A 17,461-nucleotide genomic window follows, 5' to 3' on the forward strand; every position below is an offset into this window, starting at 1 on the left:
ATTAGAAAATCTGAAAAGGGAAATGCAAAGGCTCAATCTCGATATAGTAGGGGTCTGTGAAGTGAAGTGGAAGGAAGACAAGGATTTCTGGTCAGATGAGTATCGGGTAATATCAACAGCAGCAGAAAATGGTATAACAGGTGTAGGATTCGTTATGAATAGGAAGGTAGGGCAGAGGGTGTGTTACTGTGAACAGTTCAGTGACCAGGTTGTTCTAATCAGAAGCGACAGCAGACCAACACCGACAACGATAGTTCAGGTATACATGCCGACGTCGCAAGCTGAAGATGAACAGATACAGAAAGTGTATGAGGATGTTGAAAGGGTAATGCAGTATGTCCACCCCATGAACCATGGACCTTGCCGTTGGTGGGGAGGCTTGCGTGCCTCAGCAATACAGATGGCCGTACCGTAGGTGCAACCACAACGGAGGGGTATCTGTTGAGAGGCCAGACAAACATGTGGTTCCTGAAGAGGGGCAGCAGCCTTTTTAGTAGTTGCAGGGGCAACAGTCTGGATTATGGACTGATCTGGCCTTGTAACATTAACGAAAACGGCCTTGCTGTGCTGGTACTGCGAACGGCTGAAAGCAAGGGGAAACTACATCCGTAATTTTTCCCGAGGACATGCAGCTTTACTGTGAGATTAAATGATGATGGCGTCCTTTTGGGTAAAATATTCCGGAGGTAAAATAGTCCCCCATTCGGATCTCCGGGCGGGGACTACTCAAGAAGACGTCGTTATCAGGAGAAAGAAAACTGGCATTCTACGGATCGGAGCGTGGAATGTCAGATCCCTTAATCGGGCAGGTAGGTTAGAAAATTTAAAAAGGGAAATGGATAGGTTAAAGTTAGATATAGTGGGAATTAGTGAAGTTCGGTGGCAGGAGGAACAAGACTTTTGGTCGGGTGATTACAAGGTTATAAATACAAAATCAAATAGGGGTAATGCAGGAGTTGGTTTAATAATGAATAAAAATATAGGAGTGCGGGTTAGGTACTACAAACAGCATAGTGAACGCATTATTGTGGCCAAGATAGACACAAAGCCCATGCCTACTACAGTAGTACAAGTTTATATGCCAACTAGCTCTGCAGATGATGAAGAAATTGATGAAATGTATGACGAGATAAAAGAAATTATTCAGGTAATTAAAGGAGAGGAAAATTTAATAGTCATGGGTGACTGGAATTCGTCAGTAGGAAAAGGGAGAGAAGGAAACATAGTAGGTGAATATGGATTGGGGGGAAGAAATGAAAGAGGAAGCCGCCTTGTAGAATTTTGCACAGAGCATAACTTAATCATAGCTAACACTTGGTTCAAGAATCATAAAAGAAGGTTGTATACCTGGAAGAATCCTGGATATACTAAAAGGTATCAGATAGATTACATAATGGTAAGACAGAGATTTAGGAACCAGGTTTTAAATTGTAAGACATTTCCAGGGGCAGATGTGGATTCTGACCACAATCTATTGGTTATGAACTGCAGATTGAAACTGAAGAAACTGCAAAAGGCGGGAATTTAAGGAGATGGGACCTGGATAAACTGAAAAAACCAGAGGTTGTACAGAGTTTCAGGGAGAGCATAAGGGAACAATTGACAGGAATGGGGGAAAGAAATACAGCATAAGAAGAATGGGTAGCTCTGAGGTATGAAGTAGTGAAGGCAGCAGAGGATCAAGTAGGTAAAAAGACGAGGGCTAATAGAAATCCTTGGGTAACAGAAGAAATATTGAATTTAATTGATGAAAGGAGAAAATATAAAAATGCAGTAAATGAAGCAGGCAAAAAGGAATACAAACGTCTCAAAAATGAGATCGACAGGAAGTGCAAAAGGGCTAAGCAGGGATGGCTAGAGGACAAATGTAAGGATGTAGAGGCTTGTCTCACTAGGGGTAAGATAGATACTGCCTACAGGAAAATTAAAGAGACCTTTGGAGAGAAGAGAACCACTTGTATGAATATCAAGAGCTCAGATGGCAACCCAGTTCTAAGCAAAGAAGGGAAGGCAGAAAGGTGGAAGGAATATATAGAGGGTTTATACAAGGGCGATGTACTTGAGGACAATATTATGGAAATGGAAGAGGATGTAGATGAAGATGAAATGGGAGATAAGATACTGCGTGAAGAGTTTGACAGAGTACTGAAAGACCTGAGTCGAAACAAGGCCCCGGGAGTAGACAACATTCCATTAGAACTACTGATGGCCTTGGGAGAGTCAGTCATGACAAAACTATACTATCTGGTGAGCAAGATGTATGAGACACCCTCAGACTTCAAGAAGAATATAATAATTCCAATCCCAAAGAAAGCAGGTGTTGACAGATGTGAAAATTACCGAACTTTCAGTTTAATAAGTCACAGCTGCAAAATACTAACGCGAATCCTTTACAGACGAATGGTAAAAGTGGTAGAAGCGGACCTCGGGGAAGATCAGTTTGGATTCCGTAGAAATGTTGGAACACGTGAGGCAATACTAACCTTACGACTTATCTTAGAAGAAAGATTAAGAAAAGGCAAACCTACGTTTCTAGCATTTGTAGACTTAGAGAAAGCTTTTGACAACGTTAACTGGAATACTCTCTTTCAAATTCTGAAGGTGGCAGGGGTAAAATAAAGGGAGCCAAAGGCTATTTACAATTTGTACAGAAACCAGATGGCAGTTATAAGAGTCGCGGGGCATGAAAGGGAAGCAGTGGTTGGGAAAGGAGTGAGAAAGGGTTGTAGACTCTCCCCGATGCTATTCAATCTGTATATTGAGCAAGCAGTAAAGGAAACAAAAGTTCGGAGTAGGTATTAAAATCCATGGTTAAGAAATAAAAACTTTGAGGTTCACCGATGACATTGTAATTCTGTCAGAAACAGCAAAGGACTTGGAAGAGCAGTTGAACGGAATGGATAGTGTCGTGAAAGGAGGGTATAAGATGAACATCAACAAAAGCAAAACGAGGATAATGGAATGTAGTCAAATTAAATCGTGTGATGCTGAGGGGATTAGATTAGGAAATGAGACACTTAAAGTAGTAAAGGAGTTTTGCTATTTAGGGAGTAAAATAACTGATGATGGTCGAAGTAGAGAGGATATAAAATGTAGACTGGCAATGGCAAGGAAATCGTTTCTGAAGAAGAGAAATTTGTTAACATCGAGTATAGATTTAAGTGTCAGGAAGTCGTTTCTGAAAGTATTTGTATGGAGTGTAGCCATGTATGAAAGTGAAACATGGACGATGACCAGTTTGGACAAGAAGAGAATAGAAGCTTTCGAAATGTGGTGCTACAGAAGAATGCTGAAGATAAGGCGGGTAGATCACGTAACTAATGAGGAGGTATTGAATAGGATTGGGGAGAAGAGAAGTTTGTGGCACAACTTGACTAGAAGAAGGGATCGGTTGGTAGGACATGTTTTGAGGCATCAAGGGATCACAAATTTAGCATTGGAGGGCAGCGTGGAGGGTAAAAATCGTAGAGGGAGACCAAGAGATCAATACACTAAGCAAATTCAGAAGGATGTAGATTGCAGTAGGTACTGGGAGATGAAGAAGCTTGCACAGGATAGAGTAGCATGGAGAGCTGCATCAAACCAGTCTCAGGACTGAAGACCACAACAACAACAATGCAGTATGTAAAGGGGGCCGAAAATCTAATAGTCATGGGCGACTGGAATGCAGTTGTAGGGGAAGGAGTAGAAGAAAAGGTTAAAGGAGAATATGGGCTTGGGACAAGGAATGAGAGAGGAGAAAGACTAATTGAATTCTGCAACAAGTTTCAGCTAGTAATAGCGAATACCCTGTTCAAGAATCACAAGAGGAGGAGGTATACTTGGAAAAGGCCGGGAGATACGGGAAGATTTCAATTTGATTACATCATGGTCAGACAGAGATTCCGAAATCAGATACTGGACTGTAAGGCGTACCCAGGAGCAGATATAGACTCACATCACTATATAGTAGTGATGAAGAGTAGGGTGAAGTTCAAGACATTAGTCAGGAAGAATCAATACGCAAAGAAGTGGGATACGGAAGTACTAAGGAATGACGAGATACGTTTGAAGTTCTCTAACGCTATAGATACAACAATAAGGAATAGCGCAGTAGGCAGTACAGTTGAAGAGGAATGGACATATCTAAAAAGGGCCATCACAGAAGTTGGGAAGGAAAACATAGGTACAAAGAAGGTAGCTGCGAAGAAACCATGGGTAACAGAAGAAATACTTCAGTCGATTGATGAAAGGAGGAAGTACAAACATGTTCCGGGAAAATCAGGAATACAGAAATACAAGTCGCTGAGGAATGAAATAAATAGGAAGTGCAGGGAAGCTAAGACGAAATGGCTGCAGGAAAAATGTGAAGACATCGAAAAAGATATGATTGTCGGAAGGACAGACTCAGCATACAGGAAAGTCAAAACAACCTTTTGTGACATAAAAGCAACGGTGGTAACATTAAGAGTGCAACGGGAATTCCACTGTTAAATGCAGAGGAGAGAGCAGATAGGTGGAAAGAATACATTGAAAGCCTCTATGAGGGTGAAGATTTGTCTGATGTGATAGAAGAAGAAACAGGAGTCGATTTAGAAGAGATAGGGGATCCAGTATTAGAATCGGAATTTAAAAGAGCTTTGGAGGACTTACGGTCAAATAAGGCAGAAGGGATAGATAACATTCCATCAGAATTACTAAAATCATTGGGGGAAGTGGCAACTAAACGACTATTCAAGTTGGTGTGTAGAATATATGAGTCTGGCGATATACCATCTGACTTTCTGAAAAGCATCATCCACACAATTCCGAAGACGGCAAGAGCTGACAAGTGCGAGAAGTATCGCACAATCAGCTTAACAGCTCATGCATCGAAGCTGCTTACAAGAATAATATACAGAAAATTGAGAATGCGCTAGGTGACTATCAGTTTGGCTTTAGGAAAAGTAAAGGGACGAGAGAGGCAATTCTGACGTTACGGCTAATAGTGGAAGCAAGGCTAAAGAAAAATCACTTTCATAGGATTTGTCGACCTGGAAAAAGCGTTCGACAATATAAAATGGTAAATCGGAGAAAGACGAAGGTAATGAGAAGTAGTAGAAATGAGAACAGCGAGAAACTTAACATCAGGATTGATGGTCACAAAGTCAATGAAGTTAAGGAATTCTGCTACCTAGGCAGTAAAATAACCAATGACGAACGGAGCAAGGAGGACATCAAAAGCAGACTCGCTATGGCAAAAGAGGCATTTCTGGCCAAGAGAAGTCTACTAATATCAAATACCGGCCTTAATTTGAGGAAGAAATTTCTGAGGATGTACGTCTGGAATACAGCATTGTATGGTAGTGAAACATGGACTGTGGGAAAACCGGAACAGAAGAGAATCGAAGCATTTGAGATGTGGTGCTATAGACGAATGTTGAAAATTAGGTAGACTGATAAGGTAAGGAATGAGGAGGTTCTACGCAGAATCGGAGAGGAAAGGAATATGTGGAAAACACTGATAAGGATAAGGGACAGAATGATAGGACATCTGCTAAGACATGAGGGAATGACTTCCATGGTACTAGAGGGAGCTGTAGAGGGCAAAAACTGTAGAGGAAGACAGAAATTGGAATACGTCAAGCAAATAACTGAGGACGTAGGTTGCAGGTGCTACTCTGAGATGAAGAGGTTAGCACAGGAAAGGAATTTGTGGCGGGCCGCATCAAACCAGTCAGTAGACAAAAAAAAAAAAAAAAAAAAAAAGTCCACATTCCTATTTTGTGCTCCAGTAGGAGCATTTTCCGATGCTGCCCTTTTTCCCTGCTGCAGTAGGGCAAGAAGTGCATTGAAAAGAAATGTATTGGTAAAGTTTAGATAGTTTACCTGTGTCAAATTTAAAAAATGCAAAACTAATTTTAGACCTCAGTCCGGATTTTACATTCAAAAAATTTTAGACGTCGTTCAGTACTACAACATGGAATTCACAGATGTTAACGGAAACACTTAACAGTATTTCTCTTCCTCCTACGTTTCCGCTCACACAGGATTTTGCGTGTACAAGTAGGATAGCTATTAACCTCTGTATCTTCGAAACGGATAACGATAAGAAGAAAATTTCGAGGTTGTTCGGGATCGGGATCTCAGGATCTATCTCAAAATTGAGCCATTTGCTGTGCATAGACGTCTCGAAATCGGCGACTGGGTTTTTGTAGTCAAAAAGCAAGTTGTCTGGTATTTATCGACAGCCGAAAAAGATGTTTGAAAACAGGGTGATGGCTCTTCTAGAAAAATGTCTAGAAAATACGCCGTTAATATTAGAGCAATATTGTTCTGTTACCTATTATATAGTTTTCGTTACATACGGTTTTTATGTGTAGAAGTAGGAAAATTTTGAAGATCTGTATCTTGGAAACGGATAAAGGTAAAACGAAAATTTTCAAGGTTGTTAAAGATCGGGAGTTCAGGAGTATACCGGGAAAATTTCAATCATTTGCTGTGGAAAGCCGTCTTTGAATCCTCGGCTGGGTTTTGGTCTTCTGGTGACGGTGAACATACAGTAAACACACCCTTTTAAGGGGTTTTATGAGGAACCACCCATGAACTAATGATGCCTCCATGTTTCCCATCAATCCCACCGTAGACCACATCAAATGTTAAAAGAACCAACCGATTTGCTCCATTTGCCTAGGCAGAAGGAAGTGTCTTATTACATGTAATTCGACCTTCCTGTTGGGTACACAAATGGTCCCTAGACCAAGGGCTATCCAATACACCTGACCCTACCTTTTTATCACCAATAGAAGCCGAGGTATGAACACAGGAAAATATTGGAACATATTGGTAAGCGTACTGTCGTGTCCATACCAATTACTTTTGCTTGCTCAACTGATGCATCTTTTCACGTCAGTCTGTGTATGACATTACATCTTACGGATAATTTAATATCTTTAAATTACAAAGGGTCCAAAACTGACCAACAAAACTTTCAATCGTTTTTCAAAAATAGTTCATAACTGAAATACACATAACACGGTCATGTACATGTTCGACTTATTTCTATACTTTTAATGACGTTTTTAATATGAAAGTGTTAATGGATGAGAGTCAGTGCCGCGAACACGCTGATATGTCTCGATTGGTCATAATGTGAAACATGGGAAAAAAATAAAATAAAAAAATTCTATGCAAATTATCTGATAATGGCGATTTAATTTCGTTGAAACTAGTAATCATCGTGTATCTTTGTGCGGTCTGGGCGAATAAACTTCTGTAATGAGAAGAAAAACCGTGTTGAAATTATGTAGTGTTTCAGTATGGCCATACTTCATACTGTTACAAAAGCCGCCATTGTACCGGACAAACTCTGAATCCTGGGCTCGAGGTCCACCGATTTCTATCTGGTAACGCGGATGAAACCCTTATATTGTCCTCTGCTGGTCTGCCATTAGTCGATGCACTTGACACACCACGAAAGCCTCTGCAGCCAGTCCCCACTCTCATGATACATTTTAAACCATCTCTCTGGCCGATTCCACGATTAGAGTACCCAATCAGTCTTGATGAGTGAATATGCGAGTATCGAAAAATATGACATAAATGGCCGTATCTTGTGAGTGCATTGATTTAAAAGCTTACATGTTTGACTCCACCAAGGGACCGTAGACTTTAATACGTGGCATCAAATCCAGCTTTATAACTGTGCGAGGACTGAGATTAAAGGGGTCTTCATAGACAGACAAACAAACGGACAATTACCAGCAAAAAAATTATTTTTTATGTGATATGATTACAAAGTAACAATTTTCGAAAATTTTCTTTTACTTGTACTGCAAAACCTTCCTTCTTGGTGAATTTCATGACTGTCGGTATTCAAGAGATACCCTATAGGTTTTGAGTGTCTAAATATGTGACATAAACAGCCCTATCTTTCGACTGCTTTGGCTTAAAACCTTACATGTTTCACCCCGTCGAGCGACCAACGACCGTAGTATGTGAACTAAATTTCATCTCGATATCTTTTCTCATTCCTGAGGAAAAAAAATGTATTATCGGTCGGACAGACAGTCAGACGCACGACCAAGTCATCCGATAAGGGTTCCGTTTTCACCTATAGAGGTATAAAATTCTAAAGTGCAGCTACAATACAACCAAATCTGATTAAAAAAAATCTAGACATACACTTTCTCAATTAAAAGAAAAGGCAATGCATTTTTCTCTTCAAATATTTAGGTCATGTTGATTGCAGATATCTAATTGAAATTACTGAAGTAAGATGCCAGTGATACTTTCGTACGAAATCTGTCTGTACTATTGGTGTCACGAAATTAATAGTCTTTTTCATAAACCTTAAGTTGCACCTTAGCTACATGACTCTTTGGCAACAAAAATTCTGTACTAAGCATTTGACTGGCCACTCCATTTCATCCACAACAGAAGATAATAACGCATAACGCAGTCAAGCAACATAAAATAAATGCGTTCTAGAGTGTAGAGTTGGCCAGAGACAAAGTAATACTAGCAAAGTGCATAATCTCATATTAGGTATTTTATTTTATCAGTAAATTATTCTTTGATTGTAAAATTGACTCGCAGATATGCAATGATGAAAGAAGCGTAATCACTTTTTTCTATTTTTGGTTAATGTGAAATTTATCAACTCAGAAAAGCTGCAACTTGATAACAACAAACAATCAAGTCGTAAAATTTGATTTGTGAGGTTGAATTTCGTTGCCTATCCAGCAGCTATCAGATAATGCTGATGAACTTGTTTATTGCGATTTCACCATGTAAAAATTCAAGAGACATTGTCTGTTATGGAAAACAGTAAATCGGAGATCTCTCTTTCTACTTCCTACACAGCTTCCTTCAGTGTTCTCAATATCGTTTTGCAATTGCAATCATATTATGGAAATTTCAGCTTGAACAATGCTTACTACTAACGATAATTGTCCACAACTTACAAAAAACAGTTTAATAGCATATCTGAAAGACTAGATATTGTTAACAGTTCAGTGCTGTACGAAATAATTCTAAATTTATTCGCCGATTGAGAATTTCTTGACATCAGGTGTTTTAAGTATAGGTCCAGGTGTAGCCTCGTACGTATAAGAAAGTTTGTGCCACACCGGGACTCGAACCCGAATATCCCTCTTTTCACGAACGGTCGTCTTAACCACTTCTTCTCAAAATTTTATGTAGCATAATCACATCACATACCAGAACATGACAGAATACAAAACTCATTTTATAAATCGTTATATACTCTACAACACATTCATAGTTATTTTTCAGTGCGGAAATCTGTATGAAATTTTTGAATTGAGTAGTTTCTGAGGTGGTGCTTGCGAAGAAAGTCACATTGCAGCTCTTTTGAGGAAGAATACATATTTCTCATGGTTACTGTTCGTTTCTTTTAGTCTGTGGTGTTGCGTAGGCATATACAACCACAAATCCTGTTCACTCCTGTTCATTTGTGAGAACATGTAAAATATCGTACGTCTATTTATTCAGTTGACGGCATTTTCCTTCATTTTCGGGTAAAGTCCTCCATCTGGATGTAGAAGGCTAGTGGGTGTTATCAGTTTGGACGACATCCTTTACATAGATGTAAAGTTTTTCTAATGGACAGCAATACGTTGTTTGCATTACCAGAAACGAACTGATGTTCTTCGGTGTCAATATGGTTGCAGATTGCACACAGTGGAGAATCTGACAGATGAATGGAGTGTAGTCTTGAGTTTATTTGGAATTTTCAGTTTGGAAACGTGGTACAACTTTACCCTTAAATTAGTGGATAGTATTTGGCCGTGTTTATTCTTCCTGACTTTGTGCCAGCCAAAGTCCTTATACAATAGTTTCAGTCAGTGACTCCTGTACTTTAGTTTTGCACCAAGTTCTTCTACACCTCTTACACTTTGGTCAAATGTTCTCCAGGAGTTCCCGTCTCAGTATAACTTATTCATTGAGATTTTATGGTGTAATTCATAAGGGATATAGTTGACACCTACAAGGTGTGGGGGTAAGGGGGGGGGGGGGAGAGGGACTAAGGGTGGCCAGTGCTACTTCATTTAATAGTGATGCCCTTTGTTGTACACATCTGTAAGACTCAAATCGCCATTGTCTGTTGTCAATGTCATTGTTCCATATTTCATCTAAAATATATGTCTGCGGCTGACAAAGTGACCAAGAGCAGTTCAAATGCTTTTGACAATAAAACGAAACTGAACTCCGCTCGAATAGGCCTTGGATGGCCCAACGATACCGACCGGCCGCCGTGTCATCTTCAGCCCACAGGCGTCACTGGATGTGCATATGGAGAGGCATGTGGTCAGCACGCCGCTCTCCCGGCCGTATGTCAGTTTACCAGACCGGAGCCGCTACTTCTGATTCATGTAGCTCCTCAGTTTGCCTTACAAGGACAGAGTGCACCCCGCTTGCCAACAGCGGACAACTCTTAACTTCGGTGATCTGAAGAGAACCGGCGTTACCACTGCGGCAAGGCCGTTCTTTTGGCACCTTTCTTCGATAACAGCACAACTTGGGCAACATAATTTATTTTTAACGTGATGTAGGTGATCAGCAGATTCAACCTCTGTATTTCGTCAAGGATCCTTAGATTATATTGATGCATCCTGGCTCTGGTATTGACGTGTATTTTTCTGTAATTTATGGCAATTGTTTGTCGTACATTACACGTGAATTCCATCTCAAGATATTTCAACTGCTAATCTCCTTTGTTTGTCCTTGGATGGGAGCTTCTAATCCACGATTAATATTCCTTATTCCGCTTATTTTTATTAAGTTCCGCGTCTGATGCTAGTTCGTACTTGTTTATTATTTGTGGTGGTTTTTCTGTTTCACTGGCGTCCGTTACCAGAAAGCCAACGTCATCGGCATATGCCTTGCATACGACCCGCTGCCAACGCGTTGTTAACTCTTGGAGGTTATTATTTAGATTAAAGCGGAGAATGTCGATTGCAGTGGCGAAGAGTGCCATGGTCAACGGGCCTCCTTGGCTTACTGTGTTCAGTTGGCCAAACACGAGCCTACAATTATCCCCCTCCTCCCCCCAACCATGTGATAGAGTAGCACGACCCTCAGACCTTACCTGCAGTTCTCGGAACGGGCGATCCGGTCTCTCAGCAGGTACGCACAATGCCAGATTTCTGCGTAGGGCGCCGTTTAGTCAAGTCCGTGAGTTTTCGGCGAACCGGTGGCTGACGCGCTACTCTGGCAGAACGGCGCGCTCGCGTCGGCCACCCAGTAATATTTTTGGAACGACGTTAAAGAAACTATTCGGTAAAAACAGTTTTTTTATAGTTTTATACGTCAATTTCATGGTGAGGCGCCCATCATTTCGCTAATGGTCATAATTATTGTGGTATTTCACAAGTAAGTAGCACATTGCGTAAAATTCGAAACGTTTGTCATGAAAAATAGAGGTCGCTATAAAATTGCTTTTCGCGCGTTTTAGAGTATATAATTCGAAATTCAACTAACATATTGAGTTTCTCTTTAGACTTGAGAGGTCTCTATCACCGATCTCGAGAAAACTGATTTTACGTATCACACTCATTTGGGATAGTGCACATCAGCAATAAACCCAGAGTGAAATACTCGTAACACCCCTCATAACTCAGAAACGGTTTGAGATATGGAAACGAGGTTTCGCCAAACGATAGCATACACAGAGAGAGTCTTTTTGCCTTATGATAAACGAGCGGAACTTTCTTATCTACCGCGATATGGGAGTAAATGCAGACTTTTGCAGTGGATTGAAATAACTTTCTAAGAGTCATCGGTAGCTGGTGAAATGAGAATTAGTGTGACCTTGCAACAACATACAATGAAATTACACGTTTATATTTATACTGAGGATGTACTTTTTCATAAACTTTTGACGTGATTTGTCCTCAATTCGTCGCTTAATCAAACGCTATTTCAGAATTCTGTCGCATTTGCAACTTTTTTAGGATGTTAACGAGGTGACATTGTGTAAACACCACTCTGATCTGTCAAAAGAAGCAAATTTTAACATGGTAACAAAATAAATGTAGCTCGAACTTCGCCACTGTTTAATGAGTGCCTTTCATGTTACAGCAAGTTTTAGTTGCTGCAAGTATAGTAAACGGCGTGAACCAGCTATCACATTGTAAAACTTGTACAACCGTGCTGTGAAATACCTTGCTTGTGAAAACTGAGTCAAGGACGTTACACAAACAACAATGTAAAAAATATGGCGTACAAAGAGATGGTTGAAACATTTTTAGACAGTATTCCAACTGGGGACCAACGTGTTATAAAAACTGACAATTAACCGAAACTAAAGAGTAATTCAAAAATGTGCAAGCAGCGTTTTCTGATGTGAGCGAAAATCAGACATAATAGATCTTTTGCAACGAACTGCTTTTAGATGTACAAAGCGAGCTAGATTGTTGATATGTTTCATTACACATCACTGCTGGTGCAAAGATGGCTTTAAGACACCTTAACAATTTCTGGAATAATCTCAGAAAGATGCAGGTCTTAGAAAGAAGGGTAAAAGGGTGAGGGATCACTTGTGTAAAGCAACACTATCGTGAGCACCAATAAATGTTGCCTGTAATACGTTCGTTATTGTAGACTAGTACCTATAGCTGTGTTATGTTCATTATTTAAGAGATATTATGTATTACTACAGTTTGCAAAGGCTCAAACAACCGGAGACTGCCACAATTATCTTTCTAGCATGGTCTATATCTTCCCTCTAAGATGAAAATTACTTGATAAAGTATACTACAATAAAGAAAATGCGTATAAAACGTCGCACTGTGCAACGTACATGCGATCAGACACAGTCGCGACTCCTAAAACCCGTCGCCTGTGGCCTCTGGCCTCTTGATCGTACAAGGCAACCCTGGGTCCGTGGATAAATCACGACAACCGACCGATTTTCCCTCACACAAGAACAGACCCTGCCTCAGGGTAGGTCGGGGTGCCAGATCCATTGGGTGGGGTCATCACGTTAGTTGTAAACGACGGAGTTCACGTGGGCGGGCCAGATCCATCAGAGATATCCGCAGACCTGGCCCGCGGTTCCCGCTAGTAGCGGAAATCCGCACTGCTTGGTTCAAATTGCTCTGAGCACTATGGGACTTAACATCTGAGGTCATCAGTCCCCTACAACTTAGAACTACTTAAACCTAACTAACCTAAGGACATCACACACATCCATGCCCGAGGCAGGATTCGAACCTGCGGCCGTAGCGGTCACGCGGATCCAGACTGAAGCGCCTAGAACCGCACGGCCACACCGGCCGGCCAATCCGCACTGCTGAGTTGACCTTTTACGATACTGATAGATGAAGCGTTTTTAGAAAATTTCATTATGTTGGCCCTAAAACGTTGTAGAAATTCATAATTCGCATAGTCTAAAAGAGATAGGAATGGTTTATCGTATCGAAGGCTTTCTGGTATCCAGTGATATTAAGATCGCCTTTTATTTTAAAAGCTACGGCGGGCGATAGCCTATGATATCCCTATAGTCACTTAGTGTCCAGTGGCTGGTTCTTCCTGTCTTTGCCGACGCTAGTTTGATATCGTCCAGCTATGATGTTCATTGCTGATTTTAGTCTTTCATTTATAATTCATGCAAATATTTTATAGTCACGGTTCAGGAGTATTAGAGGTCTCAAACGTGGTATTGAATTATGTGCCCCATGTTTTGGAATTAATACTAATATTCCTTCCCGGAAGTCATGTCGTTACCGATGTTCATTAATTCATTACAGGTGCACCTTAGCTTGTCTGTCATTTGTCTTCTAAATATTTTCTACAGTTTTGCCGGAATACCGTCAGGTTCTGGCGACTTATCTTTCGGGTTTGTTTTTATAGCCTGCTCTACCTTTCTGACTCCTCCATCAACAGCCTTTTGATTCTTCTGGGTCGAGTCTTCCTGACAATTCTGTTACGAGGTCAATTTGCTACACTGTCAGTTACTTCATCAGCGAACAATTCTTTGGGATGGCTATGTATTTCTTCCTTGATATCGAGCATGTTTGTCAGTAACCTTCCATTGTGGGATCTTATCTCATTTATTACTATTTTTCTTTGTTTTTGCTTTGCTCTTGCTTTCATGTGTCACCCAATGTATTGAAGGCGGGCTTTAATTTTGCAGCTTTCGGGCTGTTGGCATTACAACGTTAGGATTTTGCCTTCAATTCGTTTGATTTTCATGTAGTTTTTAATTACTGACACGTCATGTTTTTATAGGTCTCTTAAGCACTGACAGAAAAATTCACTTGTTCGTTTTTGCCTAATATATTTCTCGCGTGAATAATTTATCATCAAAATGGTTCAAATGGCTCTAAGCACTATGTGACTTAACATCTGAGGTCATCAGTCTCTTAGACTTAGAACTACTTAAACCTAACTAACTTAAGGACGTCACACACATCCATCCCCGACATAGGATTCGTACCTGCGACCGTAGCAGCAGCGAGGTTCCGGTCTGAAGCGCCTAGATCCGCTCGGCCACAGCGGTCGGCAATTTATCATAGATTTTCGTATCGTGGTTTGGCGCATTTCAACCACCGTGTGACTACCGAGTTGTGTGAAGAGAATTTTTTCTCGCACTCTTTCTACGTACTGTTGAAAGTTTCATGGCATCCGGGGTCCTTTAAATGTTTTACGATCAGCTTCCAGCGACCCCTGCCCTACAAGTTCCTGCTTTTCTAAGTTCGTGCTGCATATATACGGTGTCCCAAAACACATCGACAACGCTTCGTAAGTTGTGTGGGAAGGCAAACTGATCGGTTTTCAAGAAGGAAATCATTTCTGGAAACCCACAGCTTGAGCGCTGGAATACGTCAAAGCTTGAGACGAGTGTGGGTTCCACGTTACGTCAATAAACCAACATGAATAATGTGGATAGGAAACTGATCGGACACCCACGTTACAAGTAACAGAAATGCAGTTACCCATAGTAAGAGCACTCTACCTTGACGTGAGTATTAAAAAATGATTTGATCAGTGTTGACAGAGGTGATATGGAAGAAGGCCTTCAACGAAGTCTAACAACATGTTATATGGAGAACTGCTCCTGAACCCAACATTGGTGCCTGACTCTGTCCAAACGAGGCGTAGTCCGTGGACTGAAGTTACCGGTTTTTATAATGCACATTTTCAAGGGTGAAATCTATGATGGATTCATTTTCGACGGAATCTTCAGTTTCAGCGTGGGAGGTACAAAATGCTTTCACTGAATATAAAATGGACAATGTCGTGAAGAATAGTTACAGCAAGCATTCCCAGACTTGAATTTTGAACTTTAATAAAATTTAAAAGTGAAATTTCAAAAAACTCCTTGTTACAAACAGTTTTTTGTGGAGCATGTAAGGAGTCAACCACCCCTTACGTACTGAGAACAATATATCTTTGCCTCACGCAGGTCGCAGTAGATACTATGGATAGTCGAGCGCCCAATGCACCAGAGTCAAGTAACTTGTTGGCTACTAAGTAAGCAGGGCGGTTTTACTCATGACGGCCGACCGCGTTTGCAATTGTTTAACGGCTGTGTGTGTCACCCAAAGCCGTCGGCCTGACTTCGCTCTATCGCTCTATCTACATTACAAACGGGCTTCGAACTGCTCACCTCCTTCGTTAATGCAGAGCCTATATCGTCGGTGCTGAACCTCACTAGTATGAGCCAATATATGCCGTTGTTTTTGAAGTATTTCAGTCGCTCCGTAGACCCGAATATGAAAGTCCTACGCTGACGTTACAGGTGTTCAAACTACCCCACAGAAAACAGTCGGGAAGTGATACATTTGAGCACCGTGCTATTCATGGGACTGGTCCATTTCTACCCGTCGATTCAATGGGCTATGCGACGTTGAGGTCATTCCGCACATCGACATCAAAGTTTGCAGGAGCTCCGTCGTGTCCCATCCGATATTTAGTGGCGCTACATAGAATAGGGTAGAGGAGGGTATGAGGTAGATAGGTCTTCTTTGTTTGGCAGTAGATACGGCCCAGTGATATGGTCACCAATTCTCACGCAGAGATGTTAATACCGATCAATAGTTGGTAATTTTGAATCACATGCGCACACGGATTTTCGTCCGGACAAACATACATATTCTACAAGTTTAATATGCCGCCTCTAGTAAAGGTGTATTCATCCGTGAACAGTACCAAGGTCTGAAATTGTGGTTGGAGTATGCACTGTTGTAAATACCACCTGTCAAACTTTACCAGTCGCGGGTAGTCCTCCAACTAGTGTTCGAGCAGAGCTCGAACGACCTGTATCACGTTTCGTCGTCTACCAGAGGACAAACAGTAGACTGAAGATAGCATTCGCAAGTGCCGGGCACAAAGTTCTGCTGCTTGACTGTACAGTGGACACACTTCGGGCAGAGAATAGCTGCGTGCAACTTACTGGCTTCTTTAAGGAGTCTCTTGACGGCCTTTAACGTGGAATGGAGTGGTACGTTGGGAAAACGTTCGGCATTCATCTTGCAGCAGCTCTTCCACTGCAATCCGCTTTGATGTATGCAAACACCATGACGTTGACTTCCGCAGCTGTGTACTGGTACATATCGCACTGCTCTGAACAACGTTATTGCACTGTCATACCACACAATGACCGCAGTAGGACGCGTACAAGGGCATGCACACGAATGTTACTGGGTTCAGTCGTCCATCCACATTACACAGACGACTGAAGGATTTCATATCTTCCGTGTTCAGACACCAAAATGCATCGGAACACAGAGTCAAAAGCATCCTCCGGATGCGGGTTCATTCTAAAAACAAATCAGTTTGTCTTGCCCCACAACATACTAAGCATTCTTCTTGTTTTTTGGACATCCTGTACATGTCGTCTCATCCGAGGACATATTCTATCTTCAGGCCTTCATTTTTCAGATTTGCTGTCGCGTACATTCTACAGACACGACTTGCTTACTAATTCGTGGTTTGCTTGAATCTGGGCGATGTAACGTCTGCTAAGTTTAAGTCTTTAACTATGTACTAGAATTCTACAAAATTATTGACATGTAGCTTCTAATCTTCGTGAAAGAGCACACATGTCGTAGTCTCCGCCAAAAACCACACAGTCATTTTTGCTGAAAATATGTTATTCTTATGTTTTTTTTAGGGTGGGAAATCCAGATATGATACTTAAAAAACTGTATCACCTACCATTTCTTCACAATTTACAAAAAAATGGTTCAAATGGCTCTGAGCACTATGGGACTCAACTGCTGCGGTCATAAGTCCCCTAGAACTTAGAACTACTTAAACCTAACTAACCTAAGGACATCACACACATCCATGCCCGAGGCAGGATTCGAACCTGCGACCGTAGCAGTCGTGCGGTTCCAGACTGTAGCGCCTTTAACCGCTCGGCCACTCCGACCGGCTCACAATTTACAGTTAAATTTATTAAATTAAGCGACTTTTTAAAGAATTTTACAGTTTTATATAGTTAAAATAATTTAAAAATGAGGTATAATGA

The sequence above is a fragment of the Schistocerca serialis genome, chromosome 1, assembly GCF_023864345.2.
Source record: "Schistocerca serialis cubense isolate TAMUIC-IGC-003099 chromosome 1, iqSchSeri2.2, whole genome shotgun sequence".
Taxonomy (NCBI): Eukaryota; Metazoa; Arthropoda; class Insecta; order Orthoptera; family Acrididae; genus Schistocerca; species Schistocerca serialis.